Genomic DNA, 18,496 nt, shown 5'->3' with positions numbered 1-18,496 from the left:
CCAAATCTATAACTTGTTACCTTCTCCTAAGGACAAACTCTCACCTCTGATGTTACCTGGCATTTATGAGATCCCATGCTCCTGCAAATTATCTTACTTTGGTCAGACAGATAGTAGGTCTGTTCAGAAACGCATCTCAGAACATCAAGACCACATTCGTCTTTTCAAACCGCAGAAATCTGGTCTCTCCAAACAAGGAGTTGAAAATCCAAACCATATGATCCATTGGGAGAAGTTGAAACTTTTACCCAGATCTTTATATAAATATGAACATTTATATAAAGAAAGTGCTGAAGCCCTACTACACACACCAAATTTAAACCGCAACGATGTTCTTACTATTCCTAAAGTATGGAAAATCGTCATACAAAATTGTGTAAAATAATTATATATATATATATATTTTTTTATTTATTTATTTTATTTTATTTTTTTATTTTTTCAGTTATATTTAATTTACTTCTATAACACGTTACTGCACGCATATTGAGATTCCATTGTAATCATGCGCCCTAACTGTATGTTATTCCTAGTATTGTTTGAACTACTGTGCTGATGATGTCCCAAGATACTTGGGATGAAATATTTACGAATTAAATAGTCATTACTGTAGTTATTACGTGTGTTTTTAGGTCAGCATTGTCATCTATAATAAGATGTTTAAATCTGTTGTTTAGTTCGTGTTGGAATATATCTTTTTTAATGTTGAGTTTTTTTACATCTATGTTTTGCTTCTTTTTTTTTTTTTTTAAAAAAATCAGCTAACGCTTTTTTTATTCCTGTATACGGGAGTAGGCGAGGCCATTTAGCCCTATCTAACTTTTGGAGACTGAGCGAGCAGTTCAATCTCCACTGGTACCAATCAGAGATAGATGGCCCAAGGCTATCACTAATTAAGCGGTACACAGTGAAGAGAGAGACAGCTCAAATGTGCCGCCATCTCGTGGTCCCTAACACAATATATTTAATGTCTGAAATAATGTGGGTTCTACAGTCGATTTTCTTGAGTTTCTGGGAGAAAAATCCCGCTTGCCTGTGCCAGAGATCGACTAACTTGGGAACCGGTCGAAAAAAGGCTTAGAAAAATTTCCTCTAGTCGCCGACTAGACTTGAAACCAAGTCTTCCTTCGTGTGGCCAAGCGCCGTGGTGTGCAAACGCCACATCCACTGAGCTACACAGGCTCTCTATGTTTTGCTTTGATCTCCAAAACATTTTCTTCTTTCTTTTTGGCAGTTTATTTGAATTTTACTGTGTACCATACGATGGTCATGTCCAACGTTGAAGTTGTTTATAACAGAGCAGTCTTGAAAGATGTTTTTCTTATTGCTGAGGATAAAATCAATTTCATTAGTTTTTCCATTTGAACTTTTCCATGTCCACTTTCTATGTGTTTTTTCTTGAAAAAGAAATTCATGATATACAGGTTTTCTTTTTCTGCAAATTCTGTTAACCTTGCTCCTCTGTCATCTCTCATGCCATATCCAAAATTTCCCATTGAGATTTCATCTGAATGTTGAATACCAATTCTAGCATTAAAGTCTCCTATTACAATTCTGAAATGATGTTTTCCTTTATTGTAGAGTTGGGATACATCATGATAGAAGGCTTCAATTTCTTCGTCAGTATGACTTATTGTTGGTGCATAGACTTGGACGATCTTAAGAGTATATCTTTTTGAGATTTGAACAACAATACTTGCTATTCGATCAGATACATTGTCAAATTCTATTATGTTGTTCTTCAGTTTTTTGTTGATCAAGAATGCAACTCCACTGATTCTTTCCTTATCTTGGCCTCTATAATATAATGTCTCCATTTTTTAATCGAAGAATTTCTTCACCATTATGTCTGACTTCGCACAGTCCAAGAATGTCCCATTTTAGTCGCTTTAGCTCTTCAGTTAGTTCAGTTAGCCGTGCTTCACTACTCAGAGTTCTACAGTTTAATGTTCCAAGGTCTAGTTTCCAAAGGCAGCATGATCTGGTTACCCGGGATTCTTAGCACCCTCTGCCTTCATCTTTAACTGCCTGCTGCCATAGGTAGTAACAATCTAGCCTCCAGGGAATGAGGGCCATTTTATTTCTGTCGGATTCATCTTGGAAGGTTAGGCCATAAATTCACCACGCTGGCATAGTGAGAGTTGGTGAATGGCAATATTTTCACATGGGATCGCCAGTCCCCAAACCACTGGTCCAAGGCGCTTTATTCAATATATTCAGAGCTGCCCTGATATTCAACGGATGGTAGTCAGGGTTTCCACCACCTAGGGGAAACGCTCGGTAGCCCGTGGAAGCTCCGAGTTAATTAAATATGTAAACTTTATATTTTATATGTATTTTTGTAACATGGTTGTATTTTGCACTTATATACTCTAATGTTAATATTAAAAAATCTGTTTCCTCTTTATTTCGAGATTTTTTTTTCTGTTGCGGCCTGCGGCTTGATGTGTAATTCTTAATTTGGTCCTTGGAGGTAAATGAGTTTGACATGCCTGCTTTAAGGGATTAGTATTCAGAGTTTGCCAGTTCAATACCATGTGAACAAAAATGCATGGATAATATCTGAATTTTTAAGAATTGGCTTGTGAGTTGGAACATGGAATTACAATGGAGATCAAGAGAAATTTTACTGGTTCTTGACAATTGCTAAAGGGGTAGTTGCAAAAGTTAACATTTTACAAACACTACAGTTTATGGGTGATAGTTGGCAAAGAATAAGCAACAAGAACCATTCAAAACTGTTTTGCTCACTGGTTTTCAAGCATTCAATTATGGATATGCCAGATAGTGAAAATGATATCACAATAGATGTGAACCACATCAGAAACTGTGAAGCATTTGTATTCATTGACGGTTGTCTTTAGTACTATAAAGAAAATCAAGATTTTGAGGATGAAATTGAATCAAAACATCAGAGGAAGAAGAAGAAAAAGAAAGTTATAAGGATAACACTTCTGAGCTTGAATGAGTGACTATCCAGTATGCTAGAAAATTTATTACTGGGTTACAACTCTGCTTCATGCAGGGATGCAATTCTATATTTGCACTAAATACCTGTGCTGATTTTGTTTAATTGTAGTCAAAGAAAAAAAAAAACTGACAGGCTACTTTCATTCAATTCCTGCATCATTAACTGCTAAGAATTACATTCATGTTTATTACACATATAAATGAAATTATTTTTATGGCAAATATTTTAGTTTAATTAAAGCCAATTGTTTTAAGTTTATCTATAAGTCAGTAATTTTGCTACATAATAAACAAAAAGCTTGCTGAAACTTGTCTAACAGATAAGTCATGAATGACCTTCAACACAAGCTTATTTTTTATCTAGATCCTAATCTCTTTTACCTAGATCCTAAAGAACTTATGCTGCTTCAAGAACAATTTTCTCTGATTTAAACTAGGATTTGTGAAGTATCCTGGCTTTCATTAATCTAACGAAGTGATGGGTTCTGGCTATTTGTTCCTTATATGGGCATCTCAGAACAAATAGCCAGAATGCATTGAAACTTCATCTAAAGCTGGCTACCTTCATCTGCTCTCCCAAGGATCCTCTATATCCTCTCTCTCTCTGTTCCAGGTGTTTACAAAGTTCCTTGTTCTTGCAACTTATATTATTATGACCCATCTGGGAGATGTGCACACATCTATCTAGAAGAGCATAAAAAATGCATCTGCTGCCATAAGAATGATCAGTCAGGTCTAGCTGACCACGCCTTGGATATTTTGCACAGAATCTAATGGAAGAAAACTACTTTGCTTTGCCACAATATATACAAATTTGAAATACTTTTTTTTTTTTTTAATAACAGCAGATTTCAAAAAACAACCCAATGGTTATATTATACTTCCTAAGAATTGGGAAGCATTAATTCTTAGGCCTCCCACTCAACAACTAAGGCTAGCCAAGAGCAGCACCCTTAGAGAGCTTTCAGTTTATGCTTTTCCACTTATTGTTTTGTGCAATTTTGTGTGTGTGTGTGCATGGCTTGCAATTTTAATATTGTTTCCTCTGAGATGAAATATAGGATTAATTAAATGTGTGTTGAATTATTTGTGTTGTACTTAATCCATTAAACCTTATAATGATTCAAACCAGCATTTAAGTCTAAATAGCCAAGAGATAAATCAGTAACTGTGCCACTCGTGCTCATTATAAAAAAACTACTTTAAGGTCCTAAAGTGTGTGTGTGTGGTGGGGGTAACTAAACTCTTTTCCAGGTTATCTTGGAAGTAGCAGAATAAGCTATATTTCTGGCTTTTCTTACCATTTGTACCATAGGCTTATGCTGCATGAAATAGTTCCTTAAATTTTTTACGTTATCACATCGTGTGGTACTTTGTATATAATGATTTTGCTACTTCTTTACTTGCTGATGCTAGAATTACATGTTTCATACCATTAAATTGTTACAGGGAACTTATTTTTAGAAAATGCAATTATCTATCACGTGGTCTCCAACGACAGCTGACTTTACCCTAAACATGGCGGAGATGACTGGTGGTGTTGTCTTTTTTATTCCTCATTCGCAGTAGTTCTGAATTAGTAACACATCCTAAAGGCAAACCTCTGAGAAGCACATCATACTAAATGTTTACGCTGGTTTACGGATGAGAAATCCTGATGAAATGTGGGCAATATCGTGAAGCAAACAGCAGAACTGACAGGTGTAAGCAAGATGGTAGCATACTGCACGAAGAAGGAACTGACCATGGTGGGCAAACTGCATACGCCAGGGAAGAAGAGGCCTAGTGCTGTAGGACTACACATATGATTGGTGAAATTTACACACAGGCTTGGTGACTTTATACTGTCAGCAATTCGTCAGAAAGTGCACGATTTCTTCCGAAAGAACAAAATTCCTTTGATATATAAGTTAATGACTGCTGTAAACAGTGATCTCCCTCACATTTCATTAACAGCAACTTACCAGTTGTTAAATGACCTTGGTTTTGTTTACACCACAAAAAAGCAATCATCGGCATTACTTGAAAGGGAAGATATAATTTTATGGCATCGCCAGTATTTGTGTTCTATCAGGAAATATCGTCGTGAGGGACAAAAAATTTATTATACAGATGAAACTTAGGTGAATGACGGTCACACCTGCACTAAAGTTCTCTGGGACACGACAGTAAAAAGTGTTCAAGCGTTTTTGTTGGGCTTAATGACAAGCCTGAAAGCACCGAGTGGAAAGGGGTCGTATAATCGTAATGCACGCTGGCAGCGAAGATGGATTTGTACCAGGGGCCCCTTGAAATTTTATGAGCGCAGAAATCACAAGGTGATTATCATAAGGGGAAAGCACTATGAACATTGATTCACAAACATGTTTTTACAAAACATTGAGCTTAACAGCATTATTGTAATGGACAATGCACCTTACCATTCTGTCCGACTGGAAAATATGCCATCTCAGGCTACATGCAAAAAGGACATTCAGAAGCGGCTGAAGGAAAAAGGGATCGGTTTTACTTTTCTGATATGGTAAAAACAGAACCATTGAACTTGGTGGCAAATGTTAAGAGTAAGTTTCAAAAATATCGCATTGACAGTATTGGCAAACATAAAGGACACACAATTATTCGTCTTCCACCATACCATTGTGAACTGAATCCCATCGAACTCATCTGGGCACAAATTAAGGGGAATGTTGCAGCTAAAAACGCAACCTGGGAAATTTCAGATGGATTTCAAAAAATTACTGAGTGCACATGGAAAAGTTGCATAACCTATGTTATTGAAGAAGAAAAAATTCTGGGTCCTTGATGGAACAATAAATGAGGGGGTGGAAAACGTGTGTTTCACGGTAGTGACAGCTCTGAATCTTTATTTAGTGAAGATACACAATCTGATGATGCTACCCACTGGACCTTAAATATTGTTGAGGAGCTTCCTCATTAAATTAATGAAAGGATAAGAGTGTTTATGTATATATTATTGTAATAAAATATGTCGTGTTCGGAAATATGCATTGTGACGAGTGAAGTTCACTTTATAACATAAACAGTCACTGTTTATCTTAAGCCAGTTTATAATAAACTATATAAAATCTACTTTGTTAATAGCTTATCAGTTAATTCCAGAAAATCCAAGACACACAGTCATATAGAGTCATCTTGGCCATGCAATTTCATATTAGTAATCATAATGTAATGTTATACAGCAATCTCTCGATTAATGCGCACCCGATTAGTGCGTCAATTTTTTTTCAATACCCAAATTCGATTAGTGCGCCTATATACATCTTAAAAATAAATGTTACAGATTTTAAAAATTTTCGATCTATACATTTTTTTATGGCTAACTATTTTAAAAAATCACTCACCAGGATGAAATAATTTAGTTACCAATTTGAAACATTTTACAAAGTTATTTTTAAATGGCATACTACACTATTTCCATGTACACCATGTTCCAAATTTACCACCAAAATTTATGTTGTCTGCTTTATATAGTATTTTGCTGATCTTATCTCATGCAATATTGTATTTTCCTTACTTTTTTATTTTAAATTATTTTCCTAACCTTTAATCATGAATAAAAGAATTAGTGAGCAAAAAATAGAAGTGTTAAATTGATCCCAAAAGTAATATGATTGGAAGAAAAACTTGAAATAATAAAGAAAAATGAACAAAGCGAGTCCAGAGCAAAAATAAGACAAGAACACAAAAATGGGTGAATCAACTGCTGAATACAAAGAGAAAGGTAAGGCTATTTCAAGTTCATCATGCATGCATGCACTCGAAATCAAAGTATTATAATGCTTGAATTAGAGAGACTTCTTTTTACATGGATCTAAGATTGTAACCAAAAACGGATCCCGCTAAACACTGGCCTTATTAAATCAAAAGCATTGTCTCTTTGTAACCTGGAAAGAAAGGGTTATCAATGATGGAAAAGAAGAAGAATTCCACGTTAGTGGTGGGTGATTTGAGCGTTTCATAAAGAGAAATAGCCTATATAATGTTCTAATGGCAGGTGAAGCTGCAAGTGCAGATAAGAAGATATCCAGAGATTTTGAAGAAAATTGTGTAAGAAGGGGACTATTGTGATCAACAAATATTTAATGTCAATGAAACCAGCCTTTTTTCGGAAGCGAATGCCTTCTAAGACTTTTCTAGCCAAATCAGAGAAATCTCAGCCTGGTTATAAAGTCGCAAAGGCGAATGAAATTACTGCTAGCAATATGCAAGCCATTTGGAAGCACATTCTTCCACATTGTGCAAATGATTTTAGAGGCTTTTCAAATGAATCTAAGTTAATTAAATCTCATTCTGAGAAGTTGAGTGATTCCGACCTGCTAAATTTAGATGCACAGTGGGAAGATCCTGAAGAAAATTTAATCACTGACAAGCCATTTCACAGAAACAATTTGAAAATAGTTTTCGTACAATCGAAGTTTTTAAGCAGCGATGCTTAGAGACTGACCCTGGTGAAGAGAGAACCAGTAAAATTTGCAGAAGAGGCAATAGGTCCATACCGTCAGTTGTATGAAAAAAATAAACAGAATGCCTGCCAAACTACGTTAGCTCAAATCTTTGTTAAGAAGCAGAATAATAAATTTATATTCTGAATATGTTTTATTGTCTTTCAGCTTCATGGTTTTCCTTTAACTAGGCCCTGAGACGTATCCTAATTCTTTTATATAAAAAATTAAGGGTCAGAAAAGAAATCTGAGGAACGAATTATACATTTTCCCATAGGTTATTATATTCTATTAGTGTGTTTTTTGATTAATGCACTTGTTTTAAAGACCCCATTAGGTTTTATTAATCGAGGGATTGCTGTATGTAGAATGGTGTGATTCGGGCAGTGATGGCTTTTAGGGGATTTTCTACATATATGCTTAGTTACAAACTTCTATCTAACTAAGCAAACTAATATCCCGCTACCTTTGGAAGTATTACAGCCCATAGTATATTTCTTTACTTTCAAGATAACCTGAAAAAGAGCATAGTTACCCCCACCCCCAATAATCACCTCTATAATGCTATGTTAATGGAAATTCACAGTAGCAAACTGTCAATTATAGCAAATGTGGGGCAAAAGAGTAATAAATTGCTGAAAGGTCCTGACCAGTCTCATAAATATGATATTCTAAAAGAAATTCATTAGAACAAATTATTCACTATTTACAATAGTAAGAGTTAAATGTATTTTGAATTTTTCAAAGAATGGAAACTTAACAGATTTAAAGAATCTTAAAATATTTTTTTTTAAAAAAATTGTATTCTAGTTTTATACTACAAAATACAGTTGACTCTTACTATTGTAAATAGTGGATAATTTGTTCTAATGAATTTCTTTTAGAATATCATATCATATTTATGAGACTGGTCAGGACCTTTCAGCAGTTTATTACTCTTAGTGAATTATAACAAACATTTGTTATAGATGTTTGCTATAGTGAGAGTTCACTATTTCTGAGAAAATGGTTCATATCTGGAAAATAACATGTCACAAAAGTGAGGGGGGAGGGCAATTTCTTTGTCATAATTAAGTTACCAAATTAGATATGGGATTTCTTTTTGGTGTGTAATTATAAAAGCATGTTGAATAACTAATTCACATTTTACCAAAATCTTGGAAGTAATCAGTATTTTGAGACACTAGGCAAGTTTCATTTTGTTTTTCTCAGTGGTTTTTATTTTTTACCAACTTTATATATATATATATATATAGAACTATGTGGACTTTGAACATACTGTATATAGTTGATTGTCACTTTGTCCAGTTCCATAACAAAAGAGTGAGTCCTGGCTGAAGCTCGGGCATGTGCTATTCTAAAAGAAAATTTACAATAGTAAATAATCCACTATTGTCTGTGGTCCTATGAGTTCCCCTCATAGTGAGTGTGGATTATACATAAATAAACTTGGAAATAAAGTAATAAATTTAAGCAGTTTATCTGTTTTACTATTTTATAACTTGCATTCAAAGTAAGCATTTGATAAACTAGTATTTTATAGCAATTTCTCCAGTGGCTTTTACAAAATAAAATATATGATCAGCACCACAACATTTAACAGTATTTATTGAATCACATTTAAAGTAATGAATACATACTACAGCAATTAAGGATCTCTTAAGCCCTTGTATATGATATTACATATTGTTGAATGAAAGATACTTAAATGTGTCCAAGTGCTGTTGTTATCTCAGTGCACCAAGTTCAAAAAATTGTGGACAGGAGGAAGTGGTATCTTTACTTTGGTAGGTGCATGATGATGATGATGGCTGAAAGGAGGGACTGGATGGTAGGTAGGTTATGTATTAAGAAAAGAAGATTTTGGGAGGATTAAGCAAGTGGGCCACAGTTGCATTCACTGTGCAGTGGCATTACACGTGTGGTTATATATTAAAATTATAAGTAAAGATGTGAAGTGATGTATAAATGTATGCTAATGTAGACCTGTGCATGAATAGATACGCATTTATACATGCCATTTTCTATACATTCTTCTTCTTATTATTATTGTGCTATCTTCTATCGAAGGTCAGCGACCATCTTGGCGAACAAACTGCGCTCTTGTGCTAATCTGAGCAGTTGTGCACTGCTCTTTCCTGTCCACGTCTTGATGTTGTCAAACCATGATATTCTTTTTCTTCCTCTAGTTCCTTTGCCATCAATTCTTCCTACCAAAATAGTTTGTAGAAGTTGGTATTTGCTGTTTCTCATGATGTGTCCAAGATATGATGTTTTTCGTTTCTTGATTATTTGTACAAGATGTTTAGCTTTGCCAATGGATTTTAAGACATCTTCATTGGTAATTTTTTCTGTCCATGATATCTTTAGCATTCTTCTGTATAGCCACATCTCAAAGGCTTCGATTTTCTTGATGGTTGTCGCCTTCAATGTCCATGTTTCAACTCCATAGAGCAGAATAGACCACACGTAGCATTTCAGCATTTGGCATCTGACTTCCATGTTTAGGTCTTTATTGCAGAATAGTGTTCTCATTTTCATGAAGGACTGCCATGCAACTTCAATCCTTGTTTTTATATCTATTTCTGGATCCCACCGTTCATTAAGCCAGCAACCAAGATATTTATATCTTGACACTTGATCAATATTTTTCCCATTGACTGTCAGTTTCATTGATGAGGCTGGATGTTTGCTGATGATCATGTATTTTGTCTTGTTGATGTTTATATTTATTCCCATTCTTTGGCTTTCTATGTATACTCTGTCAACGAGTTTTTGGAGATGCATAATGTTATCTGCAATTAGCACGGTGTCATCTGCATATCGTAGGTTGTTAACAATCTTTCCATTTATTGTGATTCCCTCTGGACATTCTTCCAATGCTTTTTTAAAGATTACCTCTGCATATATGTTGAACAGGAGTGGTGAGAGCACACATCCTTGTCTCACTCCTCTTTTGATGTTAACATCACTGGTGGTAATGTTGTCTAATTGAACGGTAGCTGACTGATTCCAATACAGATTTGTTATTAGTCTTATGTCTTGTTCGTCTAGCCTTATTTGTAACTAATATTTAAGGAATTGACAGCGTATACTGGAAATATAGATTAAATAAACTTTAATATACACTTTCCGATATGGAAAAAGAGGAAAACAATAACCTCCCCTTCCTAGACACACTAGTCACCCGCCAACCTGATGGAACCTTGGTTTTCTCAGTTTATAGAAAACCCACCCATACAGGCAGATACATTCACCAACAATCCCACCACCCCCCCTCACAACAATATGGAGTTATTAAAACATTATTCAACAGAGCAAAAATAATCTGTTCTAATAATCAAGCCCTAACCACTGAACTGAATCACATCCGTGACACTTTCTCAGCCAACGGCTACCCCCTCCAAAAAATACTTAACCCAGTTATCCACAACCCACCACCCCCTTCCCTTCACAAAAAAGATTACTCTAAATCCATCACTATTCCCTACATCAGAGGCACCTCAGAAAAAATCAATAAAATCTTAAAAAAACATGACTTGACCACTTGTTACAGACCACATAGAAAACTGGCATCCCTTATCCGCTCCACCAAAGACCAACCACTTCCCCTAGACCTACCTGGTGTATACCAGGTCCCTTGCAGCTGTAAACTGTCCTACTTTGGCCAAACAGGCAGGACAGCAAATATCAGAATCTCAGAACACAAGGATTACATCCGATTTCACCAGTACAGCCACTCTGGGCTTGCAGACCACGCTCTGGATACTCGCCACAGAATAAGATGGAAGAAAGCCACAGTAATACACCGCAGCAAGTTCAAGTATGAAAGACTATTCATGGAATCAGCCTCGGCCCTTAGGAACATGCCAAACCTCAACAAATTTGGATGCATGAAACTGCCCCAAATTTGGGAAACTTTTATCAAAAGAACTTCAGCCCAAAGGCCAAGAACTACCAATATAGCCCACCAGGGGGCACCATCAGGACTTTAGGAAAACGCTAGCGTCCTAGCCTCAGTCTCATTTGTTGTATTAGTACTTGTGTGCACGTGTCTTTTTAGTAAGTTCCCAAGAAGATGGCAACGTAACGTTCGCCGAAATATCGGAAAGTGTATATTAAAGTTTATTTAATCTATATTTCCAGTATACGCTGTCAATTCCTTAAATATTAGTTATTATGTCTAACCAGCGTATAAGCCTCTCAACAAGAATAGCCTTATTTGTTGAAGGATTTCTATTAAGTTGGTGTGTCTGACTGTCAAATGCTTTTTCAAAATCTATGAGACACATAAAGACAGATTTCTGTTTTTCTATGAATTTTTGTATCAATATTTGGGTACAGAAAAGGGCCTCTCTAGTACCAAAACCATTCCGAAAGCCGAATTGTGTTTCACTTAGAGTTTCTTCACTTTTTCTATAAATGTGATTCTGAATTACTTTCAAAAATAATTTTAATGTTTGGCTCATTAGACTAATAAGTCTGAAGTCACCACAGGAATTCGCTTTGGGTTTCTTTGGGATAGTGATAAATGTAGATTTGAGCCAATCTGATGGAAATTCATCACTTTCATATATTTTATTAAATAGTTTTTCAAGAAGTTTGATGTTATCTGGTTCGATTAATTTCAAAAATTCTGTTTGCACACCATCTGGTCCACTGGCTTTTCCTGTTTTACTTGTTTGTATAGCATTCTCTATTTCGCATTTCATGATTGCTGGTCCTTGAATGTTATCTTTTATATTTATAGGTTTCTGTCTAGTATCATTGAAAAGTTCTGTTACATATTTTATCCAAATCTGTGCTTTATTCTCTTCTTCTAGAACTATTTTTCCATTTTCGTCTCTTAGAGACACTATTTGCTTTTTCCTCAGTTTTCTGGAAATTTTGTTGATTTTCTTATACAGATTGAAATTATCATGTTGTTTCTGAAGCAGTTCAATTTCAGTACATAAATTTTTCATCCAATTTTCCTTGGCTTCTTCTTTTATTTTTTTCTTGATGATGTTGTGTGTTTCTGTATACCTGGCTAGGTCTTTGTTTTTATACATTCTTCTTGTATCAATAAGAGAAAGAATCTCATCTGTCATCCATTCCTGTTGTTTTATATTATTCACATAACCTACTTCTTCAATACTTGTTGTTGTTATATATATAAAAAAAAAAAGTTGAGGGGAAAGGGTTGTTTTTTATTATGCTATTTTAAATATGTTGAAACCTGACATTATCAGGATACCAAATTAGAGCACGTAATTGATGGATTGTGGTTCTTTCCTAAATGTCCTTCCATGGGTGACTTTATTTGGGTATGTTCATATGGCTGTTTCAATTTCTGGTATGTGCTGTCTCAGTAACTTGAGCAGAAAGCTGTGTGTGTTTTATTGGTTGGAAGGGGGTGTTTTGCACTTTTGATAGACCAGAGAGACAGGTGTACCACAGTTCCTGAAATGTTCTGTGGCTTGGAAGAGGAATAATCTCTGAGTCAAGTTAGTGTAAATGGTTTCACAACCTTCAGACAATTTATTTTAATCCATAGTATGATGTGGATTGGGACCTGCTTGCCACACAGTTTTGTAGTGTACATGTAGTAGTAAAGACAGTGGGATGGTGTACTCAGCGATGTTGAAAGTGCTGTGAATAATGTGTTAACTGTTATGTGTAAAGTTTTGTTTTGGAGGGAGGAGGAAATACCTCATTGTAGCATCAATGAGGTATTCTGAATTATTTTTATTATAGTTTTGAGGGTTTAGCCTCTCCTTTAAAAGCACTGAGTGAACAGTGTTATTTCATGTTGGAGATCTTGGGAAGTCAATTGAGTATTTATTTTATTTTCTTATGGCAATCCCATCCATGGGAAGCTATAAACCTATAGTATATTAGTTGGTTATTTTTATAGAAGTTATTGTTTAGGTCTTACTGATTTAACGTATTTCTTACAGTAGGTGGGCTAAGGATTAGATAATTCAGAAACTCTGCTCCAGAGCTCAAACATCTCAGAAAAGTTTAAGAATGATGTCATTTATATATCAATTAGTACTTCTTAAAACTGATTTATATGAATCACATTGTGAAGGAAAGTGGCATTAAACTTGATATCAAAATTGGAGATGTTAATCTCAGCTCTTTACTTTATGTAAATGATGTTATACTCATAAATAAATCCAGCACAAGTCTGCAGGATTTCCTGACCAAACTAAATAACTGCTGTAATGAATTTGTTATGACAATCAGCACTAAAAATACAAAGATGATGAAAATATGCAGAAACACTGAAAACATCAACTATATCCTGAATGAAGAGCCTATAGAACAAAAAGCATTTCAGCCATTTAGGCACAATTTTTGGTGAAGATAGCAAGTTGAATATGGAAGTAGACAACAGAATTAGCAAAACTTATAGAATAGAAAATCAGCTGAATAAATTTTATATGGCTTGAGAGAGAGAGAGAAATTAGTCAAAATACTAAACTAGTTATATACAAGACAGTGTTCAAATGCTTTCAACTTATGGATCTGAGATCTAGATTAGAAGTAAAAAACAGTTGATCAGAGACTAGTGACCACAGATATCAGAGTTAAGAGAAAAACTGAGGGCATGAACACATGGTGTCAATGGCAGAATCATGAAAAATGAAGATATTATGACGGAAAATGGCACTGTCAGCATTCAGGAATGTGTGAACAGAGTTAACCTCAAGCGATAAGATAGCTTAAACAGAACAGGAAAGGAAAAATTAGCAAAGCATTTGATGCAAGGAAAAAGATTCTGAGAGCAAGATCTATGTGGATTGATTCAGTTAGAAGTGCTTTAGTGGACTGACAGATACCTAATTTGAAAAAAATTGTTGATAGGAACTTAGTAATAATATAAACATTTTGGGTAATACTATCACAGTATCCTGTATCCCCACTCCAGGGTGCACATCAGGAATTTAATGAAGGTCGCTCTAAAATGTATAATAAAAAAATACCAGAATGATTTGAAGTAAAATTGTTGATCGGAAGTTAGTAATGCTCTAACTTTTTCATGAAACCTGAAATAAGTACTATCGTATTTATTCTGTACACCCCTTGAGGGGACATATCAGGAATTTGATGATGATGAAGTATGTGAAGTTTGTGTGGATAACCATGTTAACAGAAACAGCTATTTTTGTATTTGAAAAGTTGAATTCTTTATCCATCAAGTAAAATCTGTAAATTGCTTGATTACTTATGCACAGAAAGCATGTTAGAAATGTTTATAGATGAGATTATTAGAATTTAATCTCTGTTAAGAGAAGATCTCTATTCGACTGCACCACGTGTTTAGATAGGATAATATTATTAATTTCTATCAATCTATTCTCATTTATTATGAGATTTTCTCTATAACAATTATTTCTATTTCCGAGTGTATTTATATATGCCCAAGGGTTCACTCCGATTGGTGCAATGACTTTTTTACTGTTTCTTTCAGAATCCAAAAAAAAATTAGACATTTAATAAAACAAAAACAATATAATATATATATATACACTTCAAACAAAATTACATAACTAACTACAAAATTAATTGAATCCAATGCCTTTTAAAATAAACTTACACTTAAGAGATCACCCATTTTCTAACTCATTCTATTACTGATTTGTTTAACATGTACTTCATCACATCCACTAGACTAAACACTTTTTTACACAATAACAAAATGTTCATAGCCAGTTTCTCTGTTAAGGCCCTTTTCCAAAGATATAAGACTCTCTTCTTCTTTTTCATAGGATCCTTTCATATCACTCCCATGTAGCACACATTAATTCTTCCTGACTCAATTCTGTCTCCTTTTCCAGTAGAAATAACAGTTAGATCTGGCGTCCTTAAGACAGATGAAATTTTCTAATCAGCGTTTTCTCGAACATTCCTTTAGAATGTCAATTGCAATATCTTCTTTTATTTACCAATACTTATTGACAGTCTTCCACTTTAAAAACTCGCAGTTCTACGATTCCTTTTTCGGAATACACTATTAATTTTCCTCCAACTGTCACATAAAAAAAAAAAAAACCCTTAATTTTTTCCTCAGAACCCAAATATCTGCTGGCCTTCGTTCTCTTTTCTTTTCTAATGCTCTCTTGTTTTCTCCATTATCTCAATACTGAACGCTCTCTCTGTCAGCTGTCAATCACTCATCAAACTCCTTGGCGAGCATGTGCACTCCATGAAAGTGGCAAGCAAGAAGTTATATATAATGGCACATGTTGTCTCCGTTAGCGACAACAGAATGTCTTCACAAAACACAACACTTAATATTTTAAACTACAAAAAAATTCCTGAAAGTAACACAGCTATCCAAATCCAGTAAGTACATGAATTTTTTAAATGCTTTACATTTCACTTTGACAAAATAACATCAATAATGGGCAAATCACAAGTGCCGACAATGCATGTTATGAAACCAAAACTAATAAACGTACTAACATAAACAATTTGTAAAAATATTCAGAATTTTAAATTATGATTATTTTTACAGAAGTTTGTGTGGATAACCATGTTAACAGAAACAGCTATTTTTGTATTTGAAAAGTTGAATTCTTTATCCATCAAGTAAAATTTGTAAATTGTCTGATTACTTATGCACAGAATGCATGTTAGAAATGTCAGGCAACAGCATGTTACTTCAAATCTTTCCATGGCACATGCTCAGTGGTGCGTGATACATGTTAAGAGTTCAGCTCTGAATCTTGAATGGCAGAGTCAACATTGATGTGCCTCTAAGTAGTGGAGAAGTTGACTATTGATGACTTTCTCCATTCTGCTGGAGAGGTTTTAAGTGATAGTGATTTATTTGCAGACTTCCATCTTACTTTTTTTTTTTTTTTTGTAATAGGCTGGAAATGTTCTTTCTTTCACATTCGGACAAATGTTAGCTCAGGAGCGCATAGAGCATAACTGGAGCGGTGTCATCAGGACCAGAACATTTTTTACCCTAAATTCATTATGGCAAACACTACTTTGCTAGTCACTAGAGGTTGCAATAATGAGCACCTATTGTATATTCAAAAAGTTATTGGAATGGTTAGAATTGTTCTGTTGCCGTAACTAACAACTGGATCTTGTGCAAACATTCTGCTTCTCAGAATATAAACATTCCAAGATCATTAACCACAGTGACATCCTCATTGTTCGCTATTTGCAGTTTCACCACACTGTGCTATAGTAAATATTTTTGGAGCTGGGTGCTTGAGAAATATTCTGTAGGACATTGCATTTTACTTTTGCATCATGAAACATATAACTTACATTAATAAATTAGTATTTAACTTTAAAAAATGCTTCCTGTGATGTGCATAATACTACTTTAAGGACAATTATTGCTGATTATTTAGTAATTATAACACCTTTTTTTTTTCAAAAAAAATATAAATAAATAAAATTGTGAAGCGCATTTAAAACTTTAAATATTGCATATACATATAAACTTTAGTGATCTAAATCAGTGATTCCCAGGGTTAGTCATCTCATGACCCAGCAAGTTAAGCTGAAAATATATTTGGTCTTGCAAAAACAGTTTCTTATGTAGACTTTTCCAGATCATTTATATGGAACAGATACCCCATCAAAATATGGGTCTCAGTATTAAATATAACTGCAGTATAGATGTTTTTTAGGTGGTAAAGAGTTTCACATCCTGTGTGAGACTAACTACCCTATGCATTGCACGCATGAAGTTGCTTAAAGACTATGGTGTTTAGTCTCTAGAGTAAGGTTCTAAGATATCTTTCTCTTAGCCTATCCATTCTACTAATGTGCTATAGGTTTACAACCTTTTGTGTGTGGTATTCTCATTTAAAAAAAAAAAAAATCATTAAATTTCATCCAGCTAGAATGGAATTATTTCAATAAAAATTGTCCATTTGTATTATTAGTTGCATTTATCACAAATATTTTATAATATATTTTGCTGTATTTCCATTCAACCAGAAAAAGAAATATATCATCAAATTCCTGACATGTACCCTCAAGGGATACACGTACTACATGAAAAATTTATATCATTACTAACTTCCGATCTACAATTTTTCTCCAAATCAGTTACCTGTCAATACTCCAACATTATCAGATCTTTTATTTCTATCTTCTAAGCTGCTTTTTACTATATCAATCCATCTAGATCTTAAACTGGGTCTTTTTTTCCTGCCAACTTGGCAGAGAACATTTGTTTTGCTAATCTTTCCTCTCCCATTCTGTATAAGTGACCATACCACCTGAGATTAGCTCTGCTAACACATTCCTGGATGATAACAATGTCAAGTTCTTTCCTAATATTCTAGTTTTTAATATGATATTGCCATCTGTTCACATCCCTAATCTTTCTCAGGACTCTCATATCGGTGGTCTCTAGTCTTTGATCAAGTGTTTTACATCCAACCCAGCTCTCAGATCCATAAGTTAAAACTGGTTGAACACTGTCTTGTATACAGCTAATTTAGTGTTTGACTAATTTCTCTTTTATTCCATATGGATTTATTCAATTTACTTCCTACCATACCTGCTTTGTTGATTCTGTTGTCTATTTCCATATTTAATTTGCCATCTTCAGTAAAAATTATGTCTAAGTAGCTGAAATGTTTTACTTGTTCTATAGGTTCTCCATTCACAATGCAGTCGATATTTTCAATGCTTCTTTTTGTGTTGTTATTGCTTACCTCCATGCCATATCTATTACAACAGTTATTTCGATTTGGTCAGGGAATCTTGCAGACTTGTAGCAGATTTATTTAGAAGTATAACATCTACATAAAGCAAAGAGGTCACATTTCGATCTAATTTTGATATCAGGTTTAATACCACTATCCTTCATAATGTGATCAATATTGATAATGAATAACAGAGGGGAAAATGTACCTTGTCTGACACTAGATTTAACATCAAACCATCTTCCTGCACTTCAATTCTAACTGCTGACTTACAACTCAAATAAAGATGCTATTGCTTGATATAATGCCCCACTGACACCATACAACTGTAGCGTTTTGAATAGCTTCTCTCTTGGCACCTTGTCATATGCCTTTTCCAGATCTACAAAG

General features: G+C 34.4%; 2 protein-coding genes across 3 annotated transcripts in view; one reads left to right on the top strand and one right to left on the bottom strand.

The window, feature by feature from the left end:
- The window catches only part of LOC150106514 (3'-5' RNA nuclease TATDN2-like), a 147,532-nt gene that overhangs the window by 124,421 nt on the left and 4,615 nt on the right, over nt 1-18,496 (top strand). The gene's annotated exons all lie outside the window — the stretch shown is intronic.
- LOC150106513 (cyclin-dependent kinase 17-like) overlaps nt 8,751-18,496 on the bottom strand; it is a 363,340-nt gene continuing 353,594 nt past the window's right edge. Inside the window, exon 17 of the transcript XR_016548362.1 lies at nt 8,751-8,790. The gene's annotated coding sequence lies outside the window, so the exon portion shown is untranslated. The remainder of the gene's footprint in view (nt 8,791-18,496) is intronic.

The sequence above is a fragment of the Typopeltis vanoorti genome, chromosome 5 (genome assembly GCF_054136105.1).
Source record: "Typopeltis vanoorti isolate ZY-2024b chromosome 5, IOZ_Tvanoo_1.0, whole genome shotgun sequence".
Lineage (NCBI taxonomy): Eukaryota > Metazoa > Arthropoda > Arachnida > Uropygi > Thelyphonidae > Typopeltis > Typopeltis vanoorti.
This window is presented reverse-complemented; position numbering and strand designations above follow the sequence as displayed.